This window comes from Trichechus manatus, unplaced genomic scaffold, assembly GCF_000243295.1.
Source record: "Trichechus manatus latirostris isolate Lorelei unplaced genomic scaffold, TriManLat1.0 scaffold00043, whole genome shotgun sequence".
NCBI lineage: Eukaryota > Metazoa > Chordata > Mammalia > Sirenia > Trichechidae > Trichechus > Trichechus manatus.
The window spans coordinates 10,692,170-10,708,666 of record NW_004443979.1 but is presented as its reverse complement, the minus strand read 5'-3'; the positions used below and the strand labels follow the sequence as shown (position 1 = coordinate 10,708,666).

The window sequence follows — 16,497 nt, the reverse complement described above, 5'->3', positions numbered from 1 at the left end:
TCATACTCCTCCTGAGAGACACTTGTTTCCAGTTAGTAGCCACTACAAGCAGTTCTTCAAAAAGAAGTACTAAAGTGTTTATTTCTGTAGGAGAATTCCAAAGTTGCCAAGACTAGGTGAAAGAGTTACTTGGCAAGAATTACAGCAGTTCATGCTCCCAGCAACACCAGATGGGGGTGTTACATTTCACCACATCCTCCTCAGTATTAGATGTTAAGAATTGTTAAAATATTTGCCAATCTGATAAAGGGAAATTGATATTTGGTTATTTGATTTGCATTTCCCAAAACTGAGGTAGTATTTTTTTGTGGGTATGTTTATTGTCCTCCTTCATTTCCTCTTCAATAAATTATTTACTCATTTATTTTGTCTATTTTTTATTGCTTTGTAAAAAAATCAAATTATAAATGTTTTAGAGTTTTTTACGTTGTGTCATATGACTGTAAATATTTTCTCAAGACTATTTTATCTTTTGACATTTTATGGTGGTTTTTACCATACAAATACTTTTAACTTTAATATACACGTGTGCTTTCATATTTATTTTATGGCTTCCATGTTTCCTGCATTGTTTAATACATCTCTTCTGCCCAAATGTCAGCACTAGATAACTAAGACATAATTTAGTACCGAGAGTAGGATGCTGCTCTAACCAAAAAACCAAACTTGTTGCTGTCAAGTTGATTCTGACTCATAGTGACCCCATAGGACAGAGTAGACCTGTCCCATAGGGTTTCCACGGAGTGGCTGGTGGATTCGAGCTGCCAATCTTTTGATTAGCAGCTGAGGTCTTAACCCCTGTGCTGCTCTAACAGATACCTACAATGTGTAAACGGTTTTGGAATTGAGTAATGGGTAGACGACTGAAGAGTTTCAAAGTGCTTAACAGTAAAAGCCCCACCTGTCTGTCAGTTTATTATACTGTGGTGGCTTGTGCATTGCCGTGATGCTGGAAGCTACGCCACCAGTATTTCATATACTAGCAGGGTCACCCATGGTGGACAGGTTTCAGCAGAGCTTCCAGACTAAGACAGACTAGGAAGAAAGAGCTGGTAGTCTACTTCTGAAAAAAATGGCCAGTGAAACCCTATGAATAGCAGCAGAACATTGTTTGATATAGTGCCGGAAGATGAGCCCCTCATATTGGAAGGCACTCTAAAGATGACTGGGGAAGAGCTGCCTCCTCAAAGCAGAGTCAACCTTAATGACGTGGATGGAGTCAAGCTTTTGGAACCTTCATGTGCTGATGTGGCATGACTCAAAGTGAGAAGAAACAGCTGGAGACATCCATTAATAATGGGAACATGGAATGTACAAAGTATGAATCTAGAAAAATTGGAAATCAAAAATGAGATGAAACACATAAAGATCAATATACTAGGCATTAGTGAGCTGAAATGGACTGATATTGGCCATTTTGAATCAGACAGTCATATGGTCTACTATACTGGGAATGACAAAGAAGAATGGTATCACATTCACTGTCAAAAAGAACATTTCAAGATCTATCCTGAAGTACAATGCTGTCGGTGATAGGATAATATCCACACACCTACAAGGAAGACCAGTTAATATGACTATTATTCAAATTTATACACCAACCGCTAATGCCAAAGATGAGGAAAGTGAAGATTTTTACCAACTTCCGCAGTCTGAAATTCATCAAACATGCAATCAAGATGCATATCTGCTGGTGATTGGAATGCGAAAGTTGGAAACAAAGACGAACGACTGGCAGTTGAAAAATATGGTCTCGATGATAGAAACAACGCTGGAGATCGTATGACACAATTTTGCAATACCAACGACTTATTCATTGCAAATACCTTTTCCCAACAACATAAACGGCGACTATACACAAGGATCTCACCGTATGGAAAACACAGGGATTAAATCAACTAAATCTGTGGAAAGAGACAATGGAAAACCCCAATATTGTCAGTCAGAACAATACCACGGGCCAAGTGTGGAACAGACCATCAATTGTTCCCATGCCAGTTTAAGCTGAAGCTGAAGAAAATTAAAACAAGTCCACAAGAACCAAAATATGACTTTGAGCATATCTTACCTGAATTTGGAGACGATCTCAAGAACAGATATGATGCACTGAATACTAATAACAGAGGACTAGACGAGTTGTGGGATGACATCAAGGACATCATAAACGAAGAAAGCAAAAGGTCATTAAAAAGACAAGAAAGAAAGAAAAGACAAAAATGGATGTCAGAAGAGATTCTGAAAGTTGCTATTAAACATCAAGTAGCTAAAGTGAAAGGAAGAAATGATGAAGTAAAAGAGCTGAACAGAAGATTTCAAAGGGCGGCTCCAGGAGACAGAGTAAAGTGTTATAATGAAATGAACAAAGACCCTAGAGTTAGAAAACCAAAAGGGAAGAACATGCTTGGCATTTCTCAAGCTGAAAGAAATGAAAAAAATTCAAGCCTAGGGTTGCAATATTGAAGGACTCTGGATAAAATTTTGAACGACACAGGAAGCATCAAAAGAAGATGAAAGGAATACACAGAGTCATTGCACCAAAAAGAATTGGTCAATGTTCAACCATTTCAGGAGGCAGCATATAATCAAGAACTGATGGTATTGAAAGAAGAAGTCCAAGCTTCACTGAAGGCATTCATGAAAAACAAGGCTCCAGCAACTGATGGGAATATCAATTGAGATGTGTCAACAGATGCAGCTTTGGAGGTCCTCACTTGTCTATGCCAAGAAATTTGGAAGACACCTACCTGGCCAATTGACTCGATGAGATCCATATTTGTGCCCATTCCAAAGAAGGGTGATCCAACAGAATGCAGACATTATCGAACAATATCATTAATATTACATGCAAGTAAAATTTTGCTGAAGATAATTGAAAAACTTACAGCAGTACATTGACATTCAAGCTGGATTCAGAAATTCAAGCTGGATTCAGAAGATGATGTGGAATGAGGGGTATCATTGCTGATGTCAGATGGGTCCTGGCTGAAAGCAGAGAATACCAGAAAGATGTTTACCTGTGTTTTATTGACTATGCAAAGGCATTCGACTGGGTGGATCATAACAAATTATGTGTAACATTGCAAAGAATGGGAATTCCACAACACTTAATTGTGCTCATGAGGAACCTGTACATAGACCAAGAGGCAGGCATTCAAACAGAACAAGGGGATACTGTGTGGTTTAAAGTCAAGAAAAGTGTGCATCTGGGTTGTATCCTTTCACCATACTTATTTGATCTGTATAGTGAATAGTCCGAGAAGCTTGACTATATGTAGAAGAATGTGGCATCAGGATTGGTGGAAGACTCATTAACAACCTATGATATGCAGATGACACAACCTTGCTTGCTGAAAGTAAGAAGACTTGAAGCACTTACTGATGAAGATCAAAGACTACAACCTTCAGTATGGATTACACCACAACAGAAAGAAAACAAAAATCCTAACAACTGGAACAAAAACATTATGATAAACAGAGAAAAGATTGAAGTTGTCAAGGATTTCATTTTACTTGGATCCCACAATCAATGCCCATGGAAGCAGCAGCCAGGAAATCAAAGGATGCATTGCATTTGACAAATTTGCAGCAAAAGACATTTTTAAAGTGTTGGAAAGCAAAGATGTCACTTAGAGAACTAAGGCGTGCCTGACCCAAGCCATGATATTTTCAATCGCCTCATATGCGTGTGAAAGCTGGATGAAGAATAAGAAAGACTGAAGAATTCACAGCTTTGAATTACTGTGTTGGCAAAGAATATTGAATATACCATGGACTGCCAGAAGAACAAACTAGTCTATCTTGGAAGCAGTACGGCCAGAGTTCTCACTGGAAGCAAGGATGGTGAGAATTTGTCCTACGTACTTTAGGCATGTTATCAGGAAGGACCAGTCCCTGGTGAAGGACATCATGCTTGGTAAAGTAGAAGGTCAGTCAAAAAGAGGAAGACTCTCAACCACATGGATTGACACAGTGGCTGCAACAATGGACTCAACCGTAGCAATGATTGTGAGGATGGCGCAGGACCTGTCAGTGTTTTGTTCTGTTGTGCATAGGGTCGCTATGAGTCAGAACTGACTTGGCGGCACCTAAGAACAACATCATGTTAATGAGGCAGGATTAGAAGCAGGTATGTTAATGAAGCAGGACACAATCTACAGGATTAGGTTGTGTTTTGAGTCAATCTCTTTTGAGATATAAAGGAGAGAGGGTGACCTCCTACTACCAAGAAAGAAGAGACAGTAGTGGAGCGTGTCCTTTGGACCCGGTTGCCTTTGCTGAGAAATTCCTAGACACAGGGGAAGATTGATGACAAGGACCTTCCCCCAGAACTAACAGAGGGAGAAAGCCTCATCTTGGAATGAGCCCCGTGAATTTGGACTTCTAGCCTCCTAGACTGTGAGAGAATAAATTTCTGTTAAAGCCTTCCACTTGTGATATTTCTCTTATAGCAGCAGTAGATAACTAAGACACTGACTTTTTGCAATATTTCATTTTAATACTTACAGATTTACTTCATTATTTTTCGGGCCTGCACTGTGCCAGTATATCATATCCTGAAGTATCGTATCATCCCTATTGGTGGACACTTAGGTTATTTTCTATTTTCCACTATTTTTAAAAACACTGCATCCGTGAATAGCTTTACACCCCGTGTCAGATTATCTCTAAGATAAAGTACTAAAAACGGAGAGAACGAATCTTTCAGTTGCAGTTCGGAGGCTGAAGATGTTATGTCCTGGCTTGGCTTGAACTGATCATTTTAGGTAAATCAATGCTATTAGATATGAAGATGATCTGGGGGCGACATAAATCATCACCAGATCCCTAAAGGTCAGTCAGGGTTTAGGTTTTGTTTCGTCTAAGATGTCCTGTCCTTTTTTCCTTTCTTAAAGCTTCCAGATCATGTTTTCAGAAGCTAAGGACATTGTGAATCAAGGGTATTTGGGTGGTCCTTGCTAAAGAAAAATGATAGTTGTCCCAAGAATCCTAGGATAACTGCGTAATAATCTTGCAACATGATCCCTTATAGGAGAAAAAAAATTTGTCATTTTCTAGCACATGTCCTCGAATGTTTCATTTGGGACTAGGAAGTGGTCCGACCACTTATTTTAAGTTTGTGACTGGAAAAGGGGTGATTGGTGCACTCGGCTTTTTCTCTTCCTCTGAGGAGGGCAAGAGGTTAAATCCTGACAGTGCCGGGCTAGGACTAAGGCACGGCCAAACCCCACACTAAGTAACCTGTTGCTGCTGTTTACGCGAGGGCGAGGGGAGCGGTAAAAACGTCCCGGCTCCGCTAGTGGTTTTACTTTCCGCGTTCCTTGAATGTCAGAAAATTTCAGCACGTCTCAGTCCATTTCAGAAACATGAGGATCCTCTAAAGAGCCACCGGGCAGAAACATCGATCCGCGCTTCTGTGGACCTAGGTAGGGAGAGAGACTGGACAAAAGAAATTGAAACGAAGGGTACAGAACAACTACAGCAGCGAGGAAGAGAAAAGCGGATGCACCCTAGGTTTTTCCCCACAACCTGCGCCGCCGCGGGGCACGCCCTTCTGTGGGCGGGGTCGAGGGCTCCTTCCGGGTTGTGGGCGGAAGTGGGTGAATTTGAATCGTGCTGGCCGTTGGATGGGCAGCTCGCGGCTGGCTTCGGGCACAGCGCGAGAAGGGAAAAGTGATACAGGCGGCTCTGGAACTTTTGCCCAGCGCTCCGTGGTGAGTAGATGGGGAACGGGAAGAAACGGGGTATTCCAGGGAGAGAAGCGGGACGGCGGATGGGACTGGGTCGGTAGGCCTGACAGAAGTTCCCCGAGGCGTAGCGGGGGCCTTAGAGTGCCCTTGGGAGTGTCGAGTGGAGACTTGGGAAGTCGGGGCGCTGGGAAGCGTCTCCCAGGCCACCTATTCCGACGGTTGCGCACACAGCCAACTCTAAATGGAGTGTTGAGGATTCGGAGGCTCAGGCGGCCACCGAAATTAGAGCCTTGTTTATACGCTTTGCGACTTCATCGTAATTGCAGTTAGGATTTCCACTAATTCATCCTGAATGCTGAAGCGTCAGCGTTATTTAAATCTAATCGCGAAAGCGTTGTCACAGGTAAAAGAATCTTCTGTTATTAAAGATGGAAGGCTGGGGGCAGGTTTAGAATGAAGAGATGCTCTACGTGGCTCCTAAGTTGCTTCTAGGTGGGATGCCCGGAGCAGTCTTTATTACCCTGGACCGCAGGAAGTGACAGCCTTTGTAGTGCCTGGTGGGGATTTAAACTGAAATCCGAGTATCCTTTGTATTTAAAATCCGGATATTTTTCTTTCACGGTTGACATTTTTCATGTACCGCAAAAACCCGAGACTCTTGCTCATTTAAACTGGCTGTAGTAACAGCAGTGATTCACGAGGGTCTTTAGTTTGCCAACAGTAGGGATAGGGTTTAGTTCCACCGCCCTGCTTTTTCGCTCCCTTCATTCATTGGCAACCTGGATTCTTATTGTAGTCATTTTGGAAGTATTCTGTTAACGCTTCCAGAAACGGATTTTCTTTCCTTTTTTTTTTTTTTGGTTATTTGTTTTTAATGATTAAAAACAAACAACCAAAAAACCCAAACCTATTTCCATCGAGTCGATTCCAACTGGTATCGACCCCATAGGACAGAGTAGAACTGCTCTATAGGGTTTCCAAGAGCAGCTGGTGGATTTGAACTGCTGACTTTTTGGTTACCAGCCGAGCTCTTAACTACTTCGCACGCCTTCTGGAATAGTTTAAATGTGTACCCTGAAGGTACAAATGAGTACTTGAAATGTGTAAAAAAATTAATTTTGCCTCATTGAAAATTGTCAGACTAATTTTGTGTTGCTTTATAAGAACAGATATTTTATGTTCCTTTTAAGGACAACACTAGGGTATCAAATCATGTAACTGTATAAATATTCTTTTAAAAAGTAGGACTTAATACTCGGAATAAAGACATTCCTTCATCATTCATCCATTCCCCTATCCAGGGCTTCCTGGTTCCACCTCCTGCTGAGAATTTGCCTTTCCACCTCAGATACGCTGAATCAGAATCTACAGTTTAACAAGATCCCTCTGGTGATTCTTAATGTATACATAAGAATTACCTGGGGACCTGGTTAAACTGTAGATTCTGATTCAGTATATCTGGAGTGGAAAGGCAAATTCTCAGCAGGAGGTTGAACCAAAATGAACGAGTTTGAAGCCCTGTTCCCATCCTAACTAATAACCTTTAGTTTTCAGTATTAGCCAGGAAAAATAGATTAAAATAGCATTTAATGATGGTTGAAATGTAAACATTTTGCTAAGAATGCAACAAAGACATTAGGTACGCTTCTGTAAGGATTTCAGAGAGCTGTTCTGCTCATATATGCTCCTTGCAAGTTGTAATTTTTTTCTTTTTTTTTTAGTCTGATTACCATTTTGGGTCATTTAAAGTAAATGTATTAAATGTGTTTTATTTTGTATTTCCAAAACACTTGAAGGAGTTTGATCTTTACATTTTAATCTGTTCCTTTTCCCTGCCTGGACTCTTCTCGTTTGAGTTTTTGCACTATTCACCTAATTCAGTGATTTTCAAACTTTATTGTATATTCAGTTAGCTTGAAGAGCTTGTTAAGTGCTAAGTGTTAAGTGCTTGTTAAGTGCTAACCTTTTATTGGCAGCCAAATGCTTAACCACTGTGCCATCAGGGCTCCTGATCTTTCCTAGAGAGACATTATAACATATTGGTTAAGGGAACTGGAGCCAGATTGGTAGGGTCCAAATCCTCTCTTGACCACTTGGTGTGTAGTCAAGCTGTGTGACCCTAGGCAAGCTATTTAACCTTTTTGTGCTTTAGTTCTCTTAACTGTATAATGGGGATATTAGCAATACTTTCCTCAAAGGGTTATAGTGGAGTCCCTGGGTGGTGGAAACAGTTAAGTGCGCGATTACTAGCCAAAAGGTTAGCGGTTCGAAACCACCCAGAGGTGCCTCGGAAGACAGTCCTGGTGATCAGTTTCTGAACGGTCACAGCCTGAAAACCCTATGGAGTGGTTCTACTCTGCATACATGAGGTTGCCATGAGTTGGAATCAACTTGACAACAACGGAGTTATTTAATAATTAAAGGAGTTAATACATATAAAGGCCTTAGAATAGTGTGTTTCACACAGTAAGTGATAAGTGTGTCTCCTATTACTATTTACTTGCCTGGTTATATTGAGTTACTAAGCATTGTACAAACCATATTATCTCTAATTAATCTTCATAGTAACACTGAGGTAGCTGTTATTTTCAGATAAGAATATCGAGGCTAAAAAGGGTTCAGTGGTTTGTTCTTACACAACTAATAAAGTGTTTGAACTAGAGTTAGAAATCAGATTTAACTCAAAATTCTGTGCCTCCCCTTTTTAAAACTGATGCTTCCTGCCTGTCTCTGTAGTCTCTCCTTCCAAATGTTGCTCCGTAAAAATGTCAGATGGTTCCCCATTGCCTAAAATATGTCATTCAATTTTCTTAGCTTTTCTTTCTTTTTTTTTTTAAACAAAGCCCTCTCAGTTGAGTTCCAGCCTCCCTTTCCAGTCATTATCTTCATCATATTCCACCACTCTTTCCCGACTAGCTGGTGTTCCATTCATACTAGGGCAATTCCCAAATCTATTCTCCGTTGTTTTTTATACGTACTTGGCCTTTGACCTTTTTATTTCCACTTAAAATTGTACCCAAATGAGTTTCAAACAGTCTCCTTGACTTTACCAGGCCAGAGTACTTCTTCCTCAGTGTTATTTAGTTATAACCATATAGCAGTAGACAAAGAGCTCTTGTTTTCTTCATCTTTGTGTTTGCAATGGTTGGTACAGAACAGTTAAGTGTCTTACCCTCTTAAAGTGTGTATATTCCCTGAATGCTTGTTATTTCAGTCATTTAATACAGTTTGTCTTGTTAATGACTAAGAAGGTTAAAAAAAATTTTTTTTTCTTTTGCTTGTTTCCTGAGGTGATAGAATACAATTTGTGTAGTTTAGTAGAGAGGTTTTAGTGGTATCATATGATTTGTAAGTTTCACAAATATAGAAAAATCACTATTGGAGTCATAGAAGACATTTCAGATGGAAGAAAATCAAGAGCAGTATTTGCTCATATTCACAGACCTCTAAATGCTTTACACATACTATCTCACTTAATCTCCACGACTATTTTATTATTATCCCCATATTAAGATGAAAAAACTGAGGCACCAAAAGACATAGTAACTTTTAAGGAATATATAATTTTATACATTTAATTTACTCTGTGCAATTTGTTTTGTCAAAAAAGTAATATATGTTAAGTGTTATAAAAAGTATCTTTAAAATAGAGAATTAGCCATTTTTGCACAGTAGAGGGTTCTCTTCTAGATTTATTTCAATTCTGAATTAAAATGTTGGGGAATTAGTAAACCAGAAAAGTTTGCCTTTCCTTTTGAATATGAACATTTAAAACTGTTACCCAACCTTTTTGCCCACAAACTTCTTTAAAAATGTACCCAACTCTGTAGGGACATCAGTCTAAGAACCAGTCCTTAGGATTTGGTCTAAGTAGCTACCTTCCTAATATGCTGCTATCCCACACCCCTTCTCCAGTCAGTGCAGTACAGGTATTTGATTCAGATCTGGATATTTAATGCAGGCTAGACCAGTCAAATTATTTCTTCTTGAATTTTGGAGATGTAGTACAGAACACTGTTGGAAGCCAAGCTGGAAAGGTCTTTATGTGCTGGGATAACATTGGAATCATAAAGAAATATGAACAATGGGTATAGGTAGTATTCAGAAAGGGGAAAGAAAACCTGGTTCCTGAGGACTAGTTATATACAGGCAGTTTCTCATTACGAACGAGATCTGTTTGTCACCTGGGGACTGCCTGTATGTGTGTCTTTAAGAATTTGTAGTTAAGTTGGAACAGGTGCATATGGTTCTTATTTAGCCTTACTGTAGTGCAATAAAAAGGAGCTCTGGTGGTGCAGTGGTTAAGGTGATTGACTGTGAACTGAAGGTCAGCATTTTGAAACCACCAGCCTCTCCACGGGAGAAGGATGTGGCAGTCTGCTTCTATAGAGATTTACAGCCTTGGAAACCCTGTGGGGTTGCTATAAGTTGGAATCCACTTGATGGCAGTGGGTTTGGTTTTGGTTTTTTAGTGCAAGAAAAGACTTGAAGCTTTTTCAGTGATTTACAAGCTGCATGTGCAGCAAGTGAAGGTGATTGTGATGAATTTATTGCGAGTAGGAGTAAGGGTTGGTTCAGTCCTTTCAAAGTGAGGGCAAATTTACATATCATTAAAGGGCAAGTAAGAGTTGTCCATGAGTTGGATGTTTGTAACCCAGCGACTGCGTGTATTTATGTAAGTCAGTAGAAACTTGTAACTTTCAGTTGATTTTCGTTTTGATTTAAACAGACATCTGTTCTTTTTTTTTTTTTTTTTTTTAATATTTTAGGTGTTGATGTATTAGGTGAAAGTTGTGAACCTTATTAACATCTTTAGTGATATAATTTGCATACAATAAAATTTACCTATTTTAGGGATGGTGTTCAGTGAATATTAGACAAAGTATTCCATTGTATGGATATACCACAATTTGTGTATCTTTTCATCTGTTGATGGACATTTAGGTTATTTGTATTACAAATAAGGCTGCTGTGGACATTTGTGTACAATGGCCATATGCTCTCATTTCTTTTGTGGATTTTATTTGCATTTCCCTAATGACATCAATATTCCAGCTACCCATCACACACTGAGCGCCAAAGCTGGACAGACAGATGTCACTTTGAGGACTAAGGTGCGCCTGACCCAAGCCAGGGTATTTTCAATCGCTTCATATGCATGCGAAAGCTGGACAGTGAATAAGGAAGACTAAAGAAGAACTGATGCATTTGAATTAAGGTGTTGGCGAAGAATATTGAATATACCGTGGACTGCCAGAAGAACAAACAAATATGTCTTTGAAGAAGTACAGCCAGAATGCTTCTTAGAAGTGAGGATGGTGAACCTTCGTCTCATGTACTTTGGACATGTTATCAGGTGGGACTAGTCCCTGAGAAAGGACATCATGCTTGGTAAAGTAGAGGGTCAGTGAAAAACAGGAAGAGCCTTGAAGAGATGGACTGACACAGTGGCTGCAACAATGGGCTCAAACATAACCATGATTGTGAGGATGGTGCAGGACTGGGCAGTATTTCATTCTATTGTAGATGAGTTAGAACTGACTCAACAGCATCTAACAACAATGACTAATGAGGGAGCCCTGGTGGTGCAGTCGTTATAGTGCTTGGCTGTAACAAAAAGGTCGGCAGTTCAAACCCACCAGCTGCTCTGAGGGAGAAAGATGTGGCAGTCTGCTTCCTTAAAGATTTACAGCCTTGGAAACCTTGTGCGGCAGGTTTGCTCTCTCCTGTGGGGTCACTATGAGTCAAAGTTGACTTGACGGCAGTGGATTTGGTTTGGAATGACTAATGACATTGAGCATCTCTTCATGTACGTGTCCATGTCCACTTGTATATCTGCGTTGAAGAAATGTCTATTCAAGTTCTTTGCCCATTTTAAAAATTGGTTTTTTTTTTTGTTGTTGTTGTATTGTATTCTGGTTAGTATTTGCAGATCTGATATATAATTTGCAAATAGCTTCTCCAGTTCTGTGGGTTGTTTTTTTCATTTTCCACGTTTTTTAATAGTATTCTTTGATGCACAAAAGTGTTTAATTTTTAGTCCAGTTTATTTTTTTCTTTTGTTCTTGTGCTTTCATGTCAAATAGAAAGAAGTCAGTGTCAAATCCAAGGTCATGAAGATTTATCCTTAAGTTTTCTTCTAAGAGTTTTATAGTTTTACCTATTACATTTAACTCTTTAGCCCATTTTGAGTTAGTTTTTCTATATGGTGTGAGAAAAGGGTCCTACTTCATTCTTTTGCATGTGAAAATCCATTTGTCTCAGCACTATTTGTTAGACTGTTCGTTTCCCATTGAATGGTTTTGCTACCTGATGAAAGCCATTTGACCATAGATGTATGGGCTGTATCTAGACTCTTACTTCTATTTTAATGATCTGTATATCTGTCCTTATGCCACTTGCACACTGTTTGGATTACTTAGCTTTGTAGTAAATTTTGAAACTGGGAACTAGGAGTCCTCCAACTTTGTTCTTTTTCAAAATTACTTTGGCTGTTTGGGATCTCTTGCAATTCCATATGAATTTTAGGATCAGCTTTTCCATTTCTGCAAAAAAGGCAGTTGGAATTTTGATAGGGATTGCAATGAATCTGTAGTTTGCTTTGGGTAGCGTTGCCATCCCAACAATTTTAAGTCTTCCAATCTATGATTGTGGCTGTCTTCCCATTTGTTTAGGTCTTCTTTAATTTCTTGCAATAATGTTTTGTAGTTTTCAGTGTACAAGTCTTTCAGCTCCTTGGTTAAATTTATTCCTAAGTGTTTTATTTTTTCAGATGTTATTGTAAGTGGAATTGTTTTCTTAATTTACTTTTTGGATTATTCATTTGTAGTATATAGAAATACCACTGATTTTGGGTGTTGATCTTATCTTGCAACTTTGCTGAACCTATAGCCCTAAGAGTTATTTTTTGGGGTTCTTTTTGACTTTATATGAGATTACATTATCTGCAAATAGAGATGTTTTTACTTCTTCCTTTCCAATTTGGATGCCTTTTATTTTTTTGTCTTGCCTAATTGCTCAGGGTAGCACTTCCAATACATTGTTGACTAGAACTGGCAAGAACCTACTGCCGTCAGGTTGATTCCAACTCATAGCAACTCCATAGGTTTTCTAAGACTGCAAATCTTTATGGAAGCAGATGACCACATCTTTCTCCCACAGAACAGCTGATGGGTTAGAACCGTCAATCTTTTGGTTAGCAGCTGAGTGCTCTAACCACTGCACCATCAGGGGTCCTGAAGTGGCAAGAGTGGGCATCTTTGTCTTGTTCCTGATCTTAGTTTGAAAGTTTTTCCGGTCTTTCACCATTGTCTATGATATTAGCTGTGAGTTTTTCCATGTTGTTGTTGTTAGGTGCTGTTGAGTCGGTTCCGACTCATAGCGACCCTGTATACAACAGAACAAAACAATGCCTGGTCCTGCACCATCCTCACAGCTGTTGCTATGCTTGAGCCCATTGTTGCAGCCACTGTGTCAATCCATCTTGTTGAGGGTCTTCCTCTTTTTCGCTGAACCTCTACTCTGCCAAGCATAAAGTAGAGGGACTGGTCCCTCCTGATAACATGTCCAGAATACATGAGATGAAGTCTAGCCATCCTTGCTTCTAAGGAGCATTTTGGCTGTACTTCTTCCAGTACATATTTGTTCTTCTGGCAGTCCGTGGAGAATTCAGTATTCTTCGCCAACACCATAATTCAAATGCATCAATTCTTCTTCAGTCTTCCTTATTCACTGTCCTTCTTTCACATGCATATGAGGCAGTTGGAAACACCGTGGCTCGGGTCAGGCACACCCTAGTCCTTAAAGTGATATCTTTGCTTTTTAACACTTTAAAAAGATCTTTTGCAGCAGATTTTCCCAGTGCAATGCATCGTTTGGTTTATTGATTGCTACTGTGGAAGTTCCCCTCTATTCCTAGTTTGTTGAGTGTTTTTATCATGAAAAGGTATTGGATTTTGTCAAGTGCTTTTTTTGTATCAATTGAGAGGATCATGTGGCTTTTTTCTTTCTATTAATGTGGTGTACTACTTTGATTTTCATTTGTTGAACCATCCTTGCATTGCTGAAATAAGTCCCACTTGGTCATGATGTATAATCTTCTTAATATGGATTAGTTTGTTAGTATTTTCTTGTGGATTTTAGCGTTATATTCATAAGTAGTATTGGTCTGTAGTTTTCTTGTAATGTCTTTATCTGGGTTTGGTATCGGTAGTGCTGGTCTCATAGAATGAGTTAGGAAATGTTCCCTTCTCCTCTATTTTTGGTAAGAGTTTGAGAAGGTTTGGTGTTGATTTTTGTTTGGTAGAATTCATCAGTCAAGTCAACTGGTCCTGGACTTTTCTTTTTTTGGAAGGCTTTCAATTACTGATTCAATCTCTTGTTATAGATCACTTCAAATTTTGTATTTCTTGTTGAATCATTTTCGACATTTTGTGTGTTTCTAGGAATTTGTTTCATCTAGGTTATCTAATTTGTTGACATACAATTATTCATAGTATTCTACTATAAATCTTTGTATTTTCGTAAGGTCTGCAGTAATGTTAGTACTTTTCATTTGTGATTTTAATAATTTAAGTCTTTTTTTTCTTGGTAATTGTAGCTAAAGCTTTGTTAATTTTGCTCATTTTTTTTCAAAGAAGCAACTTTGGTTTCGTTGATTATTGTTTTTCTCTTCTCTGTTTTGCTTATCTTTGCTCTCATATTTGTTAACTTTAGGTTTAGTTTACTCTCAGCTAAAAGCTTTGCTTTTAGTTCCTTAAAGTGTAAAGTTAGGCATTTATTTGGGATCTTTTAAATGTAGGTGTCTATAACTATAAATTTCCCTCTGTTGCTTTTGTTGCATTCCATAGGTTTTGATAATGTTGTATTTTTTTTTTTCAGTTGTCTCAAAGTAATTTTCTAATTTTCCTTGTGATTTCTTCTTTGATCTATTGGTTATTTGATAGTGTGTTGTTTAACTTCTACATATTTATGAATTTTCCAGTTTTCCTTCTGCTGTTGATTTCTAATTTCATTCTATTGTGATTGGAGAAGACACTTTGAGTGAGTTCTTTCTCTCAATATTTATTTAGACTTGTTCTGTGAACTGACATAAGGTTTATCTTGGAGAATCTTCCATGTGCACTTAAGATGAATGTGTATTCTGTTGTTGGGTGGAGTGTTCTATGTATATCTGTTAAGTTGAGATGTTTGTAGTGCTGTTCAAGTCTCCTCTTTGATGTTGCTATTCTTTCTATTGTTTGTTCCATTATTGAAAGTGGGATATTGAAGTCTTCAACTCTTATTGTAGAACTGTCCATTTCTCCCTTCTTTTCTTTCAACTTTTGCTTCATAGATTTTGGGTCTCTCTTATTAGGTGCATATATGTTTATAATTGTAATATCTTCTTGATGCAGTTGATCCTTCTATTAATAGGTAATGTCTTTAGTCTCTTGTAACAATTTTTTACTTAAAGTTTACTTTGTCTTATATTAAGCTTTAAAGAACACTACAATTTACTCTTGGTTACTGTTTGTGTAGAATATCTTATTCTGTTCCTTTACTGCCAACCTATGTGTTTTTAGCTCTAAAGTGAGTCTCTTATAGACAGCATATTAATGAATCATGGTTTTTTTGAAAGAAACTGATTTTTTAATTTTTTTTTACATTTTTAAAAATTTTATAGTGTTTTAGGTGAAAGTTTACAGTGCAAATTAGTTTTTTGTTCACAAATTTATTAACAAATTGTTTTGTGACATTGGTTGCAGTCACCCCAATGTGTCAGCTCTCTCCTTTCCCTTTCCCCCCAGGTTCTCCATGTTCATTCATCCAGTTTTCCTCTCCCTTCCTGCCTTCTGGTCTTTGCTTTTGGGGCAGATGTTGCCCATTTAGTCTCGTATAATTGAATTAAGATAAGAAGCACATTCTTCACTTGTGTTATTGCTTATTTTATAGGCCTGTCTAATCTTAAAGGTGGACTTCGAGAGTAGCTTCTGTTGTGAGTTAGCAGGGTATCCAAGGCCCATAGTCTCAGGGGTTCCTCAGTCTGTGTCAGACCAGTAAGTCTGGTGGTTTATTTGTGAATTTGAATTTTGTTCTACTTTTTTCTTCTGCTCTGCCTGGGACCCTCTATTATGATCTCTGTCACAGTGGTCAGTGGTGGTAGCCAGGCACCATCTAGTTCTTCTGGGATTGGATTTTATTGAGGGCTGCTTTGTGGCCTAAAATGTAGCCTATTCTGGAGAATATTCCATGTGTGCTGAAAAAAGAATGTATACTGCTGTTGGGTGGAGTGTTCTGTATATGTCTGTATAGTCAAGTTGGTTCATTTTGGCCTTTAGAGCCTCTGTATCTTCATTGAGTTTCTTTCTGGATGTTCTGCCCTTTACCAAGAGTGGCATGTTGAAGTCTCCTACTATTATTGTGGAACTATTTCTCTCTTTTCAGTGCTGTTAGAGTTTGTTTTGGTGCAGTGGTTAAGCGTTCAGCTCCTAACCAGATGGTCAGTAGTTCGAATCCACCAGCTGCTCCTTGGAAACCCTATGGGGCAGTTCTACTGTGTCCTGTAGGGTTGAGTCAGAATCAACTCAACAGCAATGTATTTGTTTTTTTATTTTATACATTTTGGAGCACTCTCTTGGGCTGCGTATTTATTTGGGTTTGTCTTCTTGGTGAGTTGTCCGTTTAAACATTATATAATGTCCTTCCTTGTCTTTTATGGTAGATTTTGCCTTAAAGTCTATTTTATCTGAGATTAGTATTGCCAGTCCTGCTCTCTTTTGGTTGCTATGTATATATATACGTACATATATGTATGTGTGTGTATATATAT

General features: G+C 38.6%; 1 protein-coding gene across 4 annotated transcripts in view; it reads left to right on the top strand.

The window, feature by feature from the left end:
• Positions 1-5,581: 5,581 nt before the first annotated feature.
• Positions 5,582-16,497, top strand: part of G2E3 (G2/M-phase specific E3 ubiquitin protein ligase) — an 84,881-nt gene continuing 73,965 nt past the window's right edge. For 2 of the 4 annotated variants that reach the window (XM_004376553.2, XM_023731502.1), the window contains exon 1: positions 5,591-5,711. The gene's annotated coding sequence lies outside the window, so the exon portion shown is untranslated. Of the gene's footprint in view, positions 5,712-16,497 lie in introns of all 4 variants that reach the window. The other 2 variants (XM_023731498.1, XM_023731499.1) reach the window with 2 other exon arrangements.